Genomic DNA, 17,228 nt, shown 5'->3' with positions numbered 1-17,228 from the left:
CAGCCCCCTTCACCCCGCCCGCCCAGCACCCTGCAGGGCTGCACTCGCCCCTCCTCGGGGACGCCCCTTCCACGCCTCCAGAGGTCTCCATGGAGCCCCCCCTTCCCTTTCCTTTGTCACTTTTAATCCCCTTCCTCGGACTGGAGGGTTTCGGGTACAGGCGCTCCCGGGGAAAGCAGTTTTTGCTCAGCGCGGCGAGTCCCCCCCTCATCGCCCCGGAGGCTCCAGCCCGAGCCTCTCCGCCCTCGGGGACTCGAGCCTGCAGCTTGCTCTGCTGGGTTTCTGCCCTGCCTGCTCCCTAGCTCGGCTGCAGGGTCGGGCAGCGGCAGTTCTGCCTGAAACGCAAGAATTAATAGTCTGCTCTGGGGAGGCAGTGGGGAAGCTGTGAGCCACCGGACGTTTTCCAGAGGTCACTGTTTACCTTGAAGTTTCCTGTTGACCCTCCGCTGACCCACCCGCTTAAATAGATTAGACCTTAAACATCGCAATTCTGATACATTTATTTCTTTGAAGTTCTGCAGCATAAGCAATCCTAACGCGAATCCGTGAACAGTCTATTCTGACGCCGCAGAGAAATCTCACGCGGGAATCCCCACGATGTGCCCGCGCTTAACGCAGACGCCTGAACCCCGAGGAAGGCTCCGACTCCGCGATGAGTGACATGCGGGCTTGAGAAGTTCTGAAGGAACGTGAACCGAGTTAGGCAACGTAGCTGAAGCTCATTTTGTCTTAGTTATGGACTATGATTCCTTAATAAACGTATGTCATTATGTTTAAAGAATGACAAATGTCAGCAAAGAATGGTCCCTGTCCCAAGCCCATTCCAGACTATGTGAAATTCTTTTTTGCCAGTTATTTCCAAGGGACGTGAAAGCAATCAAGCTGCCCTGGGTTGACGCAGAACTTGAGCACTTAGAGCTGGAAGAGCTGGCGATTGACCATCCATCCCACTCCACCTCCAATCTTAAAACAAGGAAACGAGACACGAGGTTCGTCCGCTTGCCACACTCCCTGCGCTCCCTGCGCTTTGCAGCACCACAGCTGCCCCAGCACAGTGCAGTTTCTCCTAGGAGAAACAGTTTCTCCTCTCCCAGCCCTGGACCACCACTTTCCACCACCTGTCCCAGCAAATCAGTGCGGTGGTGCTAGCCCCATCTTACACCAGGACATTGACCAAGGGCCAAAGTCACTTGCCCAACCAAGGCGGCAGAGAAAGGTCAAGGCAGACCCAGAAATAGTCTAGGTTTCCCTCCTTCCACTCAATCATGGGAAAGGCTCCTCCTACTGCTGTTTGGCTGCAGCACTAGACATTTCTACCCAGTAATTAAGTTTGTGACAACGATGACAACAACTGTTGCTGTGGGTTTTTCGCTTCTTACATAGATACTTGGATCCACAACAACAATTACTGATAATTATAGGTGTTGTTTCTGTTTTTATGCATTGGAGGAGTATACTACTACTTTAGAATGTGTACTAGTTTATTTTATTTTGTTTTTTTAATTTATTTATGTATTTTTATTTTATTTATTTATTTTGAGACCAAGTCTCACTCTGTTGCCCAGGCTGGGAGTCTGAGGCAGCAGTGAGCTAAGATTGTGGCAGTGATCTTGGCTGACTGCAACCTCCCCGCCTTCTGGGTTCAAACGGTTCTCCTGTCTCGGCCTCCCAAGTAACTGGGATTATAGGTGCCCTCCACCAGGCGCAGCTAATTTTTGTATTTTCAGTAGAGACAGGGTCTCACCGTGCTGGCCAGGCTGGTAGATCCACCCACCTCAGCCTCCCAAAGTGCTGGGATTACAGCGCAAGCCACTGCGTGGCAGAGAATGTATACTAGTTTACATGCTATACTAGTTCAGAGGAGTATACTAGCTTGAGTATAATAAATTAGAGTGGGGCTTTCTCAAAATAATTCTAATCGAAAGTCATTTTTCAGTAATAACCAGAGTACATAGGACATCATACAGATCTAGGTTCAGATCCATATTTGGCCATTTACTAGTGCCTTAGACACAACTCTCACTCTTCCCCCAGCCCGTCTTATTAGCTGAAAAGTAGAGAAGTAGAGCTTATTATATCCATATCCATCTCATAGATCTCATAGATTGAGTCAGTCTTTCTTTCTTTCTTTTTTTTTTTTTTTTTTTTTGAGATAGAGTCTTGCTCTGTTGTCCGGGCTGAAGGGCAATGGCACAATCTTAGCTCACTGCTGCCTCAGACTCCCAGGCTCAAGCAATCCTTCCTCAGCCTGGAGAGCAGCTAAGACTACAGACAAATACCACTATGCCCAGCTAATTATTAAATTGTTTGTAGAGATAAGGGCTCACTATGTGGCCCAGGCTGGTCTTGAACTCCTGTCCTCAAGTGATCCTCCTACTTCAGCCTCCCATAGTGCTAGGATTACAGGTGTGAGCTACAGCACCCAGTCAAGTTATGAACATTAAATAAAATAATGTGTCTGGAAACAGTACGGCCGGGCACAGTGGCTCACGCCTGTAATCCCAGCACTTTGGGAGGCCGAGGTGGGCAGATCATCTGAGGTTGGGAGTTCGAGACCAGCGTAACCAATATGGAGAAACTCCGTCTCTACTAAAAATACAAAATTAGCCAGGCATGGTGGCACATGCCTGTAATCCCAGCCACTCGGGAGGCTGAGGCAGGAGAATCGCTTGAACCCAGGAGGCGGAGGTTGCAGTGAGCAACGTGGCACCATTGCACTTCAGCCTGGGCAACAAGAGCAAAACTCCGTCACAAAAGAAAATTTAAAAAACAAAACAGTACATGCTTCCACGCTGCCACATGGGAACGTATAGCGTAGTACAGTGCAGTTACCGTGAAGAAGGCAGAGGGTAACAAAGTCCAGGACAGGATAGCAAATGATGACAGTGGAGGAGGCGGGAGAGATAAAGGGGAGAGGAGAAGACCAAGGCTCAAAGAAATGACTAGCCAGGTGATACGACTTTCCAGTGACTGGGCCAGGACTACAACCAAAAACTCCAGCTCTGACTCTCACGCCTGCACTCAATTCACTTAAATTTGATTCCACATTCAGTTAGTAAAGACCTTCCTTGCAGGAAGCACTGGCTAAATATTACAGAATTATAAAGGTGAGTAAAAGAAGGACAATCTAGAGGTCAGAATAAGATAGCTATTCCAATAACTACAATTCAAGACATTAAATATTCAGTGCCAGCAAAGCGTTTGTGGCAGTACTAGGGGGGGAAGCTTTCATAATAGAGATGACATCAGGATATGTGGGTACCATTTTATGTACATCAATTCCTTTAACTATTCAATACCTAATAAGGGTATAGATGGTTTTTTAAAAATATGATCCAGAGAATTAATAACACTAATTCCACCAACCAGATAAAGCCTTACAGCTGTATTTAAATCTACCTAGTTTATCTAGATGCAGTGATTTCCTTTATATTAATAATTGATGAGAAACTAGTACTGTATAATTCTAGATGCCAGAGCCTTTGGTGTCTTGAGTCAAAATTCATGAATTTTTTTTTCATAAAATTTCATGACACATTGGGAATACATATCCAAGTCCTCACCTACCCAAATAGACCCTCCTTCAAAATATTCCAGGGTTGCCCTCAACCAGTCCATCAGCAACCATCACCAAAGTATCCACTGCTTTTTTTTTTTTGAGATAGAGTCTCACTGTTGCCCAGGGTGGAGTGCAGTAGCACAATCTCGGCTCACTGCAACCTCTGCCTTCTGGGTTTAAGGGATTCTCTCGCCTCAGCCTCCCAAGTAACTGGGATTACAGGCATGCACCACCACACCTAGCTAATTTTTGTCCTTTTAGTAGAGACAGGGTCTCACCTTGTTGGCCAAGCTGGTCTCAAACTCCTGACCTCAAATGATCCACCCACCTCGGCCTCCCAAAGTGCTGAGATTACAGGTGTGAGCCACCTCACCCGGCCCATAAAAAGTTCTTAATTCATGGGTTGAATAAATTATGTAATAGATGATTGAACTTTCGGTCATTCCTAGTGTGATGTGGGGCCTAGAATACTGGCAAGTGAATTACATGGTCCCCTCTAGTTTTATGTAATTGAAATCAGGTTAAAATGAATGTCAAGAGAACATTTAGTACAGAGGAAAGTATCTCAAAAGCTCTAAAGTAAACACTGAATGCAATGTATGAGGTGGCCATGAAAGTGGAGAGTGTGGCCCTCTTTGCTTTGGATACGCTAGTGTCTGCACGTGTCTGTGTATATGTGAGTGCACACGTGTGTGTGTGTGCATGTGTGCCTGCCAGCACAACCTCCCTTTGCTGCTGTGGATCCTCATGAGCCCAGCGATGGTGTGGAGCTGAGAACAATAGCCTTTCTTCCCTGCATCCTAAGGCTGGTTCTGAGGGTAATTCAGGCAGGGTGTCCCAAGGAGCAAGTGCAGGAAGCAGGAACAGGAGCACTGGTGACCAACAAGCTTTGTGGAATTGGAGGATTCTTGAAAGTGAGTGGCCGGAGGGAAAGGGTGAAAAGTATATTATGGGGCAAGGCACGGTGGCTTACGCCTGTCATCCTAGCACCTTGGAAGGCTGAGGTGGGCAGATGACTTGAGCCCAGGAGTTTGAGACCAGTCTGGCCAACATGGTGAAACCCAGTCTCTACTTAAAAAATACAAAAATTAGTCGGGTGTGCTGGCGCATGCCTGTAATCCAGCTACTCGGAAGGCTGAGGCATGAGAATTACTTGAACCCTGGAGGCAGAGATCGCAGCGAGCCCCAATCTGGGCACAGAGTGAGATTCTGTCTCAACAAAAAAATGTATCTGGGAACCTGATAGTGGTGGGCCTTTTGTGCACAAATTACTCTGTTTATTCAGATAGGGGTCTTTGAAGGATTTGGAGTACAAGACTAGGACCGTGAAAGTGCCTTGGAAAAGATTCACATCAGCTAAAGTGGCATCCAATTCACCATCCTGGCAGAATGGTAACAAGCAGACATTCTGAGGTGGGGAGTGCTCCGCCTCCTGCAGCTAAAGCTGGAGATATCAGGGCTCCCCCTGAATGGACAGCTGCTCCCCTCCCCGAGCTGCTGGGGCCTCCAGCTCACTCTGCTGCCCTCTTTGGCATGGCCACTGCCACATTCTTTGCTGCGTTGCTGTGGCATATCCCTCCTGCCCCAAGCTGGGACATCCTTCTGCTCCCCAAGCTCCAGGGTGAACCCCAAGCTTTTCACCCACTTCACTGGCCACAGTTAGAGACCAGGGCGCCATGTTTCCTCCTAAGTAAATTTTCCCAGGGTCCTAAAGCTGCCCAGAGTCAGAAATAAGTTGGGGTCTGTAAGCTGTGGCCCTGAGGCCACACTTTCCCTCTCTCTGAATACCTGGGTGCTAACCCTGGATCCTGGTGCCTTCAAGCCTGTTTTCCACTGCAGCACAACCCCTGATTTCACATGCCTCCAAGGCATCCTTGTAGATCTTCCAGTCTTCTGCAGAAAATTCATTGATTCATTCAACTTTTACTGGGCAATTAGTATTTTGTCAAGCACTATGTTAACTAACGGTGATAAAAAGATAAGATTTAGTATCTGCCCTCAAGGATGTTCTCTTCCTGCAAGGAGGGGCCTGGAGATTGATATACATAGGCCACTGTAATACAATATGTAGTTTATTATGGGAACAAAGACTAGAAACCTCTGTGGGGCAGGGTGGAAATGGATTACCAACAGATTGAGGAATTCCTCTAAGAAAGAATCAAAAAGACTGCAGGCTGGGCATGGTTGCTCACACCTGTAATCCCAGCATTTCAGAAGGCCAAGGCAGGAGGATTGCATGAGCTCAGGAGTTAGAAACCAGCCTGGGCAACATGGCAAAACCCCATCTCTACAAAAAATACAAAAATTAACCGAGTGTGGTGGCATGCGCCTATAGTCCCTCAGGAGGCTAAGGTGGGAGGGTCACCTGAGCTCAGTAGGTCGAGGCTGCAGTGAGTTGAGATAGCTCCGCTACACTCCAGCCTAGGCAACAGAGCAAGAACCTGTCTCAGAAAAAATAATAAATAAAAATTTTAAAATGAAACTGCGTCAACAAGGTGGATGTGGTTAATTGGCAATGAGCGTCTCAGTGCTCTCCTAACATGTCTTCCTGTGCTGCAGAGGCTGGAAGGCTAATGCTCTATTTCCCAGGCTCTTCTGCAGATAAGGGTCTAGATATAAACTGGACTCCACCTATTCAGGTTCAGTAGCATGAGATGTTAACGGTGGTGTGACTGGGCTGTTGTGACTGGCCACATTTCTAGGATGAGTGTCCAGCTTCACAGGTGACCAGAAGCAAGGTGAGTATACCTGGAGGCAGGGCGTAGTGTGCAATAGGCAGGCTTGGGTGGGAGAAGTTCAGGTCCCTGGACTGCAGCGCCTCCTTCACCACTACAGCAGAGATCAAGCCACTGCATGCTAGCCTGGGCGGCAGAGTGAAACTGTCTCAAAAACAACACACACACACACACACACACACACACACACACGCACGCACACAACTGTAAAATGACCAGATATAGAATAAAATGGAAGAAGAGAGCAAAGATAACTAAAGTTTAATACTGTGATAACAGGAAAAGTATAGGGTCATTGACAAGTATGGAACTCAGTAGGAGTATCAGGTTTTTTGTTTGTTTGTTCGGTTTTGTTTTTTTGTTTTAGATGAAGTCTTGCTCTATTGCCCAGGCTGGAGTGCATGCAGTGGCATGATCTCAGCTCACTGCAACCTTCGCCTCCTGGGTTCGAGTGATTCTCATGCCTCAGCCTCCAGAGTAATTGGGATTACGGATGCACACCACCACGCCTGGCTAATTTTTGTATTTTTAGTAGAGACAGGGTTTCACCATGTTGGCCAGGCTGGTCTTGAACTCATGACCTCAGATGATCCCCCCACCTCGACCTCCCTAAGTGCTAGGATTACAGGAATGAGCCACCACACCTGTTTTAGGAGTATCAGTTTTAAGATGAGGAAAACGGTGTTAAATGTGTAAAGATTCCACAGTTTAGAGGGGAATGTGGAATATAGTTCAGAAGAACACTGTTATTGCAGACTGTAATGGTATGGCTTTATTACATCATGTGCACTAGGGAATGTTGTGCATCCATTGAGAGTGGGCTGGGAGAACATTTTCTGGCAAATAAATATCATTGTAGAACAGCACTCTGTATTGTGAAATGGAAAGAATACGAGATTTAAACCCAGAAGACCTGAATTTGAACCTTCTCTCCACTGGCAATGTGGTTGGCCACAGTAGGTAACCAATAATTATGACACTCTGTTTCTACATCTGTACAATGTGAAAAACTCAAGTGGATAACTCCAGGGTTGCTGTAACAATCAAATGAGGTGTTTCCTTTTTGTTTCGTTTTTGTTTTTTTTTTCAAACAGGGTTTTGCTCTGTCACCTAGGCTGGAGTGCAGTGGCGTGATCATGGCTCACTGCAGCTTTCACCTCCCGGGCTCAAGCAATCATTCCTATCTCAGTCTCCCAAGTAGCTGGGACTGCAAGTGCATGCCACCACACCCAGATAATTTTTTAACTTTTTGTAGAGAGAGGGTCTCACTGTGTTGCCCAGGCTGGTCTTAAGCTCCTGGGCTCAAGTGATCTTCCCACCTCAACCTCCCAAAGTGCTGGGGCTACAAACATGAGCCAGCAGGCTTGGCCTCAAATAAGGTTCTTAAATGAAAATGTTTTGTTAAATTGTAATACATTCTATAGATGTCAGTGATTATGGTTCCTATTTCATTTTTCAGCTTGCCGTCTTTCTAATATTTTACAAATGTCTTTGAAACATCAAGGGCAGTGATTTTCTCCACTAATATTTTAGAGGTGCATGTTTATCATTATGGTTTTTCTAATTACAAAAGTGAACATGCTCTGTTAACACAATTCAGACATAATGTAAATAGGAGAAAAAGTGAGTAACACCCATTCTCCCCCACTCCCCACAAGAGATATCTGGAGTTTGCTACATCCTGTTTCCAGACATCTTCCTCTGTTTATGAACCTAGTCTCTCCATTAAGCCCAACAGGGAAATGTCATAGAAATTCCACTTTATTTTTGTTTCTCTCTGCCTTTTTAAAGTTTATTCAGTGGAGGCTGGAACCAGTGGCTCATGTTTGTAATCCCAGCACTTTGGGAGACCGAGGTGGGTGGATCACCTGAGGCTGGGAGTTGGAGACCAGCCTAGACAACGTGGTGAAACCCCATGTCTACTAAAAATATAAAAATTAGCCGGGCATGGTGGTGCGTGCCTGTAGTCCGAGCTACTTGGGAGGCTGAGGCAGGAGAATCGCTTGAACCCAGGAGGTGGAGGTTGCAGTGAGCCAAGATCTCACCATTGCACTCTAGCCTGGGCAATAGAATGAGACTCTCATCTCAAAAAAAAAAAAAAGTTTATTCAGTGGGGAACCTTTCCTCTCCCGCTGACTGGAAACTTGGCAGTCCCGTCAATTTTCTTACTCAGAAGACTGTCCTGTAATCACAAAATACAGTGTCAAATCAGAAATTAGGTTTGAGATTTCATTCATCAATTCAGCTTTGATTCAAAGACAAGATGTTTCCTTTCCTGAAGGTGGTGTAATCTGGTCTTCTTTCTCTTTTATCCTCTTTCCCTCTTGCTTATTGGCAAAGTCAAGGGGTATGGAGAAGAGAAGGGAGGCCAGGCTTGGTGGCTCATGCCTATAATCTCAGTACTTTGGGAGGCTGAGGCAGGCAGATCACCTGAGGTCGGCAGTTTGAGACCAGCCTGGCCAACATGGTGAAACCCCATATCTACTAAAAATACAAAAAAATTAGCTGGGCATGGTAGCTTGTGCCTTTAATCCCAGCTACTTGGGGAGGCTGAGGCAGGAGAATCACTTGAACCCGGGAGGCAGAGGTTGCGGTGAGCCGAGGTCACGCCACTGCTCTCCAGCCTGGGTGACAGAGCGAGACACTGTCTCAAAAAAAAAAAAAAAAAAAAAAAAAGGCGGGGGGGTAAGATAAACAGTCGCAGAAACAGTTTTCAGTATTTACTTTGAAGATGCCTCCAAGGTGGGCTGTGTCACACTCCATTTAATATCTGATATCAGACCCTAATCATGCAGTAGAAAGTTACATTTTAACAGACAGTTCCATGTATTAATATATATGTAAATATATTTTTAAATAAAATGTTATATTACGAAGAAAGTTTTGCAATTCAATGTTTTCCACTTATATCTTGGACATCTTTGCATGTCAGTACAAACAGATCCACTCCACCTAATGAACACAGTGTTATAATTACCCTGGAGAACACAGGCCCTGTAAATGTAAAGAAATTCTGTTGTGATTTAAAACTGCTTCTGGAAGAAAATGGTTATTTAACGTAGGTTTTGGCCTTGCAGCAGCAAGGAAGATGATAACTATAGGCCTGGGTTGGGCAGCAGTGATGGGTAGGCGGCCGGTGGTGGGTGGTGGGTGGAGGGGCAGGAGGCTGGGGTAGTATGGCAGCATTGCCTGAAGGGCTGTGATTAGAGTAGCTGCTCCACAGAGTGACACCCTGGTCCCTGGGTGCACTGAGTATTTAAATAATGGGGTGGAGGCCAGACACGGTGGCTCATGCCTGTAGTCCCAGCACTTTGGGAGATTGAGGTGGGTGAACCAACTGAGGTCAGGAGTTTGAGACCAGCCTGGGCAACAGTGAAATCTCGTCTCTACTAAAAATACAAAAATAAGCCAGGTGTGGTGGCAGGGGCCTGTAATCCCGGTTACTCAGGAGGCTGAGGCAGGAGAATCACTTGAACCCAGGAGGTGAAGGTTGTAGTGAGCCAAGATTGTGCCACTGCACTCCAGCCTGGGCAACAGAGCAAGACTCTGTCTCAAAAAAACAAAATAGGCCCTGTGGCTCACGCCTGTAATCCCAGCACTTTGGGAGGCTGAGGCGGGCAGATCACAAGGTCAGGAGTCCGAGAGCAGCCTGGCCAATATGGTGAAATCCCATCTCTACCAAAAATACAAAAATTAGCTGGCTGTGGTGGCAGGCACCTGTAATCCCAGCTACTGGGGAGGCTGAGGCAGAATTGCTTGAACCCGGAGGCAGAGATTGTGGTGAGCCGAGATCACGCCACTGAACTCCAGCCCGGGTGAGAGAGCAAGACTCTGCCTCAAAAAAAGAAATAAATTAATTAATTAAATTAAAATAATAGTAATAATAATAACAACAGGGTGGGGAGTAAAAGTGCAACCCTCCTGCCTTTTCCAGGCCCTGGGTCCAGCTCATCATTGTTTCATGGTCCAAATGCATCTTGGAAAAGCACTTCTATTCTTCAGGCTCTTCCACTTTTCCTTTCTTTCCCCCTCAATGCTTGAGGTTGAGGGGAAGAGAAGATGAGTAGGAAATGTTAATAATTGCGGTTACCATTGAAGGGGGAAGGTGGGTGCTATTCAAGAGAAATATGAAGCAGCAAGAAGCCTGAATGAGATGCAGCGAGAAAGGAAGCAAGAGCAAACACTCTCTCCAAATCATCCCCATTCTTTCCTGTCTTTCTTCCCCTATTTCCGCTCCACTACAAAGAGACGTGAGCAAAGTTATTATCTTAGCTCCAAAATTGCATACCTTAGGGAAGAGAAAAACTAACAAAGCGCTGTTCATGACCATTTCTTGCTCTATCTGACGCGGCTCATCAATGTGATAATAATTCATTAACCATCTGATTGTCAGAGGTTGTAAACATCCGGTGCAAATATGCACGGAGTGAAATTGCAATCTCCTGAAATAGGGGGGTTTTCATGGAAACGACGTTGGATAGCTGCTGTCATCACAGGCAGAGCCATTGCGCAGGGAGGATCTATCAGTGTTAGACTGTTTAAAATTGAAGAGAACATTTGCAAGCACGATGCAAGATAGGTGCTTCAAAGAATAGTTTAAACATCAAAGGATTAAAAAAGGCCCTTGGGAAAATGAATCAAGCTAGGGGATATTTTTGTAAAAACGATTCTTTTTATAAGATTGTAAAATCAACCAGGAAGCAAAACCCAAATGTACAGTTGTGTCAGAAAAGTTCCTCCCCTCTCCAATCATGCATTTTTTGTTTATTTCAAGACTTAGTCTTTACATCTAAATAAACCTCTTTTTATGTGAGACTACTGTTCATTTTTATTTTCTATTTTATTTTTTATTTTTTTCGAGATAGAATCTCCTCTATTGCCCAGGCTGGTGTGCAGTGGCACGATTTTGACTCACTGCAATCTCCACCTCCCAGGTTCAAGTGATCCTCCTGCCTCAGCCTCCTGAGTAGCTGGGATTACAGGTGCTTACCACCACGACTGGCTAATTTTTTTTTTTGACATGGAGTTTCGCTTTTATTGCCCAAGCTGGAGTGCAATGGAGCAATCTCAGCTCACCGAAACCTCTTCCTCCCAGGTTCAAGTGATTCCTCTCCTCAGTCTCCCGAGTAGCTGGGATTACAGGCATGCGCCACCACACCCAGCTAGTTTTGTATTTTTGGGATGGGGTTTCTCTATGTTGGTCAGGCTGGTCTCAAACTTCCGACCTCAGGTGATCCACCTGCCTTGGCCTCCCAAGGTGCTGGAATTACAGGCATGAGCCACCACGCCTGGTCAATTTTTGTATTTTTTAGAGACACGGTTTCACCATGTTGACCAGGCTCGTCTCGAACTCCTGACCTCAAGTAATTTGCCCACTTCACCTTCCAAAGTGCTGGGATTACAGGTGTGAGCCACCATGCCCAGCCTTTTCTTCATTTTTAATTATGGTCCTAAAAGATAACACAACGTGTGCATTTTACATTTTCTTTTCTTGATTTGTGCACACTAATAAGTGCTGCTTAGACTTTTGATCCCCAAACACCTTCGGCACAGATGACAAGCAAAGCCTAGTTCTGGGGACAAGCCTTCCCCATACCTACCCTCCAGGAACTGGAACCCAATTAGAGGTGTGCCTGAACACCACCACCAGTGCTTTGGATGGCTTTCTGTGGGCCTGCCTTTTCTGCACCACAGCTTGGTTAAAGGTAGTGGCCTCAGGTCCTCCACGTTGAGGCCACGGGTTGCTGCCTTGGTATCCTGTGCCTTCTGCTCTGAGGCCACTGCAGTGCCTGTGGCTACTGTGGAGATTGAATCAGTGTTGGGCACTGATGGGTCGTGACGTTTACATTGTAACTGTCCAGCAAACTTTCATCTGTCACCTGAGAGTCACAACTCCCATGTTATGGTTTTGTTGGTATTCCAACATGCAAGTGAATTGTCTCCACATTGTGCACCCCTGGCTTTAGCAGTAATTCACTTCTGCTTTCAAATATGGGCATGTACCATCTACAGTTAACATCTGCTGGGTCAGAAGCTATGACAAGGTGGCTGGGTGTGGTGGCTCACACCTGTAATCCCAGCACTTTGGAGGCTGAGGTGGGCAGATCATTTGAGGTGAGGAGATCAAGACCAGCCTGACCAACGTGGTGAAATCCTGTCTCTACGACAACTACAAAAAATTAGCTGGGCATAGTGTTGTGTGCCTGTAATCCCAGCTACTCGGGAGGGTGAGACAGGAGAATCGCTTGAACCCAGGAGGCAGAGGTTGCAGTGAGCCGAAATGGCACCACTGCACTCCAGCCTGGGCAACAGAGTAAGACTCCATTTCAAAAAAAAAAAAAGAGAAGAAGAAAAAGAAGAGGAAGTCGAGGAAGAAGAAGGAGGCGGAGGAGGAGAAAGAAGCAGCAGCAGCAGCTGTGACAAGGGGCTGTGTAGTCCAAGTTCCTGTCCATTGCCCTCTTGTGTGTTTGATATCTTCATTGTAGCATATTCATTCACTTAAGTGCTTCCAGGAGAAACAACCCCATGTAATCCATGCTTTAACTTTTATTTAAATTTTTAAAGAGTGCTTTTAACCCTCAAAAATCAGCTTGTTTTGTACATGAGAACTGTTTTTTAATATTAATAAATCACGCATTATTCATGGGGAAAAAAAGACATAGTTCAGGCCAGATGCCGTGGCTCATGCCTATAATCCCAACACTTTGGGAGGCCAAGGCAATTGGATTGCTTGAGGCCAGGAGTTTGAGATCAGCCTGGGCAACACTGTGAAACCCTATCCCTACCAAACAAAAATACAAGCAAAAACAAAAATTGGCCAGGCATGGTGGCACAGGCTTGTAGTCCCAGCTATTCAGGAGCTGAAGTGGTAGGATCCCCTAGGAGCCTGGGACTTTGAGGCTGCAGTGAGCCAAGATCACGCCAGTGCACTCTAGCCTGGGTGACAGGAAGAAAAGAAAAAGACTTAGTTCATCTTTATAATATGGTATAACATCACTCTTCCTAAACACAAATTTTAAAGTTTCTCACATTTTTGGTTTCATTTTTCTAGATAAATTTCAATCAAATATTTAAAAAGTAAATTCATATAAAATTTTATTCCCCATTGGAAGTGGATTCCAGGAAAGTGTCTTTTTTTTTTTGAGACGGAGTTTTGCTCTGTCACCCAGGCTGGAATACAGTGGCACAATCTTAGCTCACTGCAACCTCCACTTGGGTTCAAGCAATTCTCCTATCTCAGCCTCCCGAGTAGCTGGGACTACAGGTGCAAGGCACCATGCCCGGCTAATTTTTTGTATTTTTAGTAGAGACTGGGTTTCACCATATTGGTCAGGCTTGTCTGGAACTCCTGACCTCAGGTGATCCACCCACCTTGACCTCCCAAAGTACTGGGATTACAGGCATGAGACACTGTGCCCAGCTGAAAGTGGCTTTTTATCCTCCGATAATAAGGGCCTCTTACGTGGCATACATGCACAAAGCATAGCAGATCTTTTAAAGCTTAGCAATGGCTCATTCTCCAGGATGATGTTAAAAATGGAACGAAGGCTTTTTCAACCAAGGGTCCAAGCCAGTAAAGTTCTCATTCCCTGGAGCTCTTCATGACCTAGATAGGAGGAAACTCAGTAGCAGTCTTAGCTTTCCATAAACATTCCCATCACCAAGGCAATGATTCCACTATTGAGCATCTTTTCTACATATCAAGCTCTTACAGAATTACAAAGGAAATAAAATGTAGTTAAAAAAACCCACACATTTCTTGTTCTCAAGCAGATTGCAGTACAAACACACACAGTTATTTATGAACTCCAAATAAAGAGTCTTCAGAAAATATAAAAACTTTAAACACAGCTTGCTAGAACTTGTCCTGAACAGATCACATCTATTCCCAGGAGACTTTTTGTTTTCAGGCAATGGTTGGTATGAGAAAATAGTGCTTGCATTAACAATGGTGACTATTTTAGTCAAAGGAGAAAAAATTTAATAATTTCAAATGGGGAAAAAAATAAAGCAGCTTCTAAACAGAACAGTGTGACAGGTGACTAGTATCTTGGCAACCATCAGATGCAACATAGCTAAGAGGTTCTCTGGTAGGAGCCCAGGGCCTGTGGGGTTGTGGGAAACAGGGTGGAGAGGCATTGGAATGGGGGTTTGCGAAACCTGAGTCTGCGCATCATTGGGCAATCGAAGCACCTTGGCACCCACCGGTCCGAATAGAGATCCTAGATCTCTTAACTGTTAATCGTGAGCAAATTAGATGCTCTAAGGCTCAACGTCCTCATTCATATGAATCTGTAAAACTAGTAATTTCTTTTAGTCTGGGTGTTGTCTGAGTGATAAAGTAAATAAAGCAGCAGAGTACTTGACTTATAACCATTTTTGTTAAGCACTTTCTATTATTGCACCATGGTCATTGTCACTTTTTAAAATAATATGTATTCTGCATTCCAGAGTTATAGAAGAACCTTGATTTTTTTCAAAATAAAATTTTGGCAGCAATCTGTTGACAGTAACTCAAATTCTATGTTTCTTATCACTTTTTGTTGGGGGCGGTGCATGGGGGGACAAAGTCTTGCTGTTACCCAGTGTGGAATGCAGTGGTATGATCATAGCTCACTGAAGCCTTGACCTCCTGGGCTCAAGCGATCCTCCCACCTCAGCCTCCTGAGTAGCTAGGACTACAGGTAGGTGCCACCATGCCTGGCTTTTTTTGTTTTTGTTTTTGAGACAGAGTTTTGCTCTTGTTGTCCAGGCTGGAGTACAATGGTGCAATCTCGGCTCACCACAACCTCCACCTCCCAGGTCCAAGTGATTCTCCTGCCTCAGCCTCCCAAGTAGCTGGGATTACACGCATGCGCCACCATACCCAACAAATTTTGTATTTTTAGTAGAGACAGGGCTTCTCCATGTTAGTCAGGCTGGTCTTGAACTCCCAACCTCAGGTGATTAGTCCACCTCAGCCTCCCAAAGTGCTGGAATTACAGGCGTGAGCTGCCGTGCCCGGCCTTTTTGTATTTTTTGTAGAGATGCAGTCTCATTATGTTGCCCACGCTAGTCTCAAACTCCTGGGCCCAAGAAATCCTCCTGCCTCAGCCTCCCAAAGTGTTGGGATTATATGGATGAGCCGTCGTGCCCCAGCCTCTTATCTCCTCTTGTCTCAAGAATTTTAGTCCCCAAATTTTTCTTCAACATTTCACTGTCTCTCTCTTTTTCTTTTCTTTTTTTTTTTTTTGAGACAGAGTCTTGCTCTGTCGCCCAGGCTGGAGTGCAGTGGTGCAGTCTCAGCTCACTGCAGCCTCCACCTTCCAGGTTCAAGTGATTCTCATGCTTCAGTCTCCTGAGTAGCTGGAATTACAAGTACCCACCACCACGGCTAATTTTTGTATTTTTAGTAGAAATGGTGTTTCATCATGTTGGTCAGGCTGCTCTCAAACTCCTGGTCTCAAGCGATCTGCCCACCTCAGCCTCCCAAAGTGTTGGGATTTCAGGTGTGAGTCACCGCTCCAGGCCAACATTTCACTCTATTGAATTATTCCCATCAGTATACAAACAAGTTCTAAAATCTCATGGATTGAATGAACAACAACAAAGATACCAAACACCTTCCCTTCAGCTTCCCATCTCCAATGGGAGAAAAACGCTCCCATTTTTTCTGTTACTCTTTATTTTTCCTATTTTATTTTATTGTATTTTATTTTTTGAGACAGGGTCTCACTCTGTTGCCCAGGTTGAAGTGCAGTGGCACGATCTCAGCTCACTGTAACCTGTGCTACCCAGGTTCAAGTGATTCTCCTGCGTCAGTCTCCTGAGTAGCTGGGATTACAGGCATGTGCCACCACACCTGGCTAATTTTTGTACTTTTTTCTTGTTAATTTTTGTATTTTTAGTAGAAATGGGGTTTTGCCATGTTTGCCAGGCTGATCTCTAACTCCTAAGCTCAAGTGATTGCCTACCTTAGGCTCCCAAAGTGCTAGGATTACAGGCATGAGCCACCATACCCACCCTATTTCCCCTGTCTTGAAGCATCTCTTCATCTCTTGGCTTCCATAATATCATACTCTTTGATCTTTCTTCTACTTTCCTACCTACTCATTTTCCTTCACCGTGGTTGGATGTCTAGAATCTAAAGAGTCACTAAATTTTGGAGTACCACAAGGATCAGCCCCATGCCCAGCTAATCATTATCATTATCTCATTTAGAACAAAACTTTGTGAAGTGCTTCATCGCCCCATTGTCTTCTCCATATCTCCTAGCTGCCTAGATAACCCACAGCCACGTGGGCTTAAACAGCACCCACACCTTTGTCTCTGCTAGAGAGACAGGTCTGTGGGCAGAGAGAAGGGCATAGTTATCTAGCCCCCACTTTCTCTCTGAATCCCAGGCTCCTCTTTCTGTCTGCTCATGACATCAACTCCTGGATGCAGAAAAGGTGTCTGAAATGGAACATGCCGAAAGAGACTCCCTGATACCCCATTCCATTCACTTCCCCCGGACTTCTGAAACTCAGTAAATGGCCCCACTGTTCCCCCAGCTGCTTAAGTCATAAACCTGAACATCACCAAGTCTTCCCTTCCCCCTGTCCTCATGGTTCATTGACTCCATCTGCAAACTTTCCCCTGAATTTGCCCAGTTCTCTCCAGGTTCTTTGCAAGCACCACGCTCTTCATCTTGATCATTTCTCTTCTGAAACCTGTAGGTGGCTTTCCACCACACTCAGAATAAAATTTTGTAGGGTCCCAGGAGACCCTGTGTGTTCTGGTTCCTGCCTTGTCCACATCTATTCCCCGCCCACTTCTCCCGACTCCTACACCCTGACGCACTGACTGGTCTTCTGTTCCTCTGTTCACTCTTGGGCCTCTGTACATTCTTCCTCTATTTTTTTTTTTTTTTTTTGAGACGTCACTCTGTTGCCCAGGCTGCAGTCCAGTGGTGC

At 45.6% G+C, this 17,228-nt stretch overlaps 1 long non-coding RNA gene across 1 annotated transcript; it reads left to right on the top strand.

The window, feature by feature from the left end:
- Nucleotides 1-159: 159 nt before the first annotated feature.
- LOC105521842 lies at nucleotides 160-816 on the top strand. The gene is made up of 2 exons (XR_001003345.1): nucleotides 160-194; nucleotides 514-816. It is a non-coding gene; the product is annotated as an uncharacterized LOC105521842 (long non-coding RNA).
- The last annotated feature ends 16,412 nt before the right edge of the window (nucleotides 817-17,228 follow it).

This window comes from Colobus angolensis, unplaced genomic scaffold (assembly GCF_000951035.1).
Source record: "Colobus angolensis palliatus isolate OR3802 unplaced genomic scaffold, Cang.pa_1.0 Scaffold41, whole genome shotgun sequence".
Classification (NCBI taxonomy): domain Eukaryota; kingdom Metazoa; phylum Chordata; class Mammalia; order Primates; family Cercopithecidae; genus Colobus; species Colobus angolensis.
This window is presented reverse-complemented; position numbering and strand designations above follow the sequence as displayed.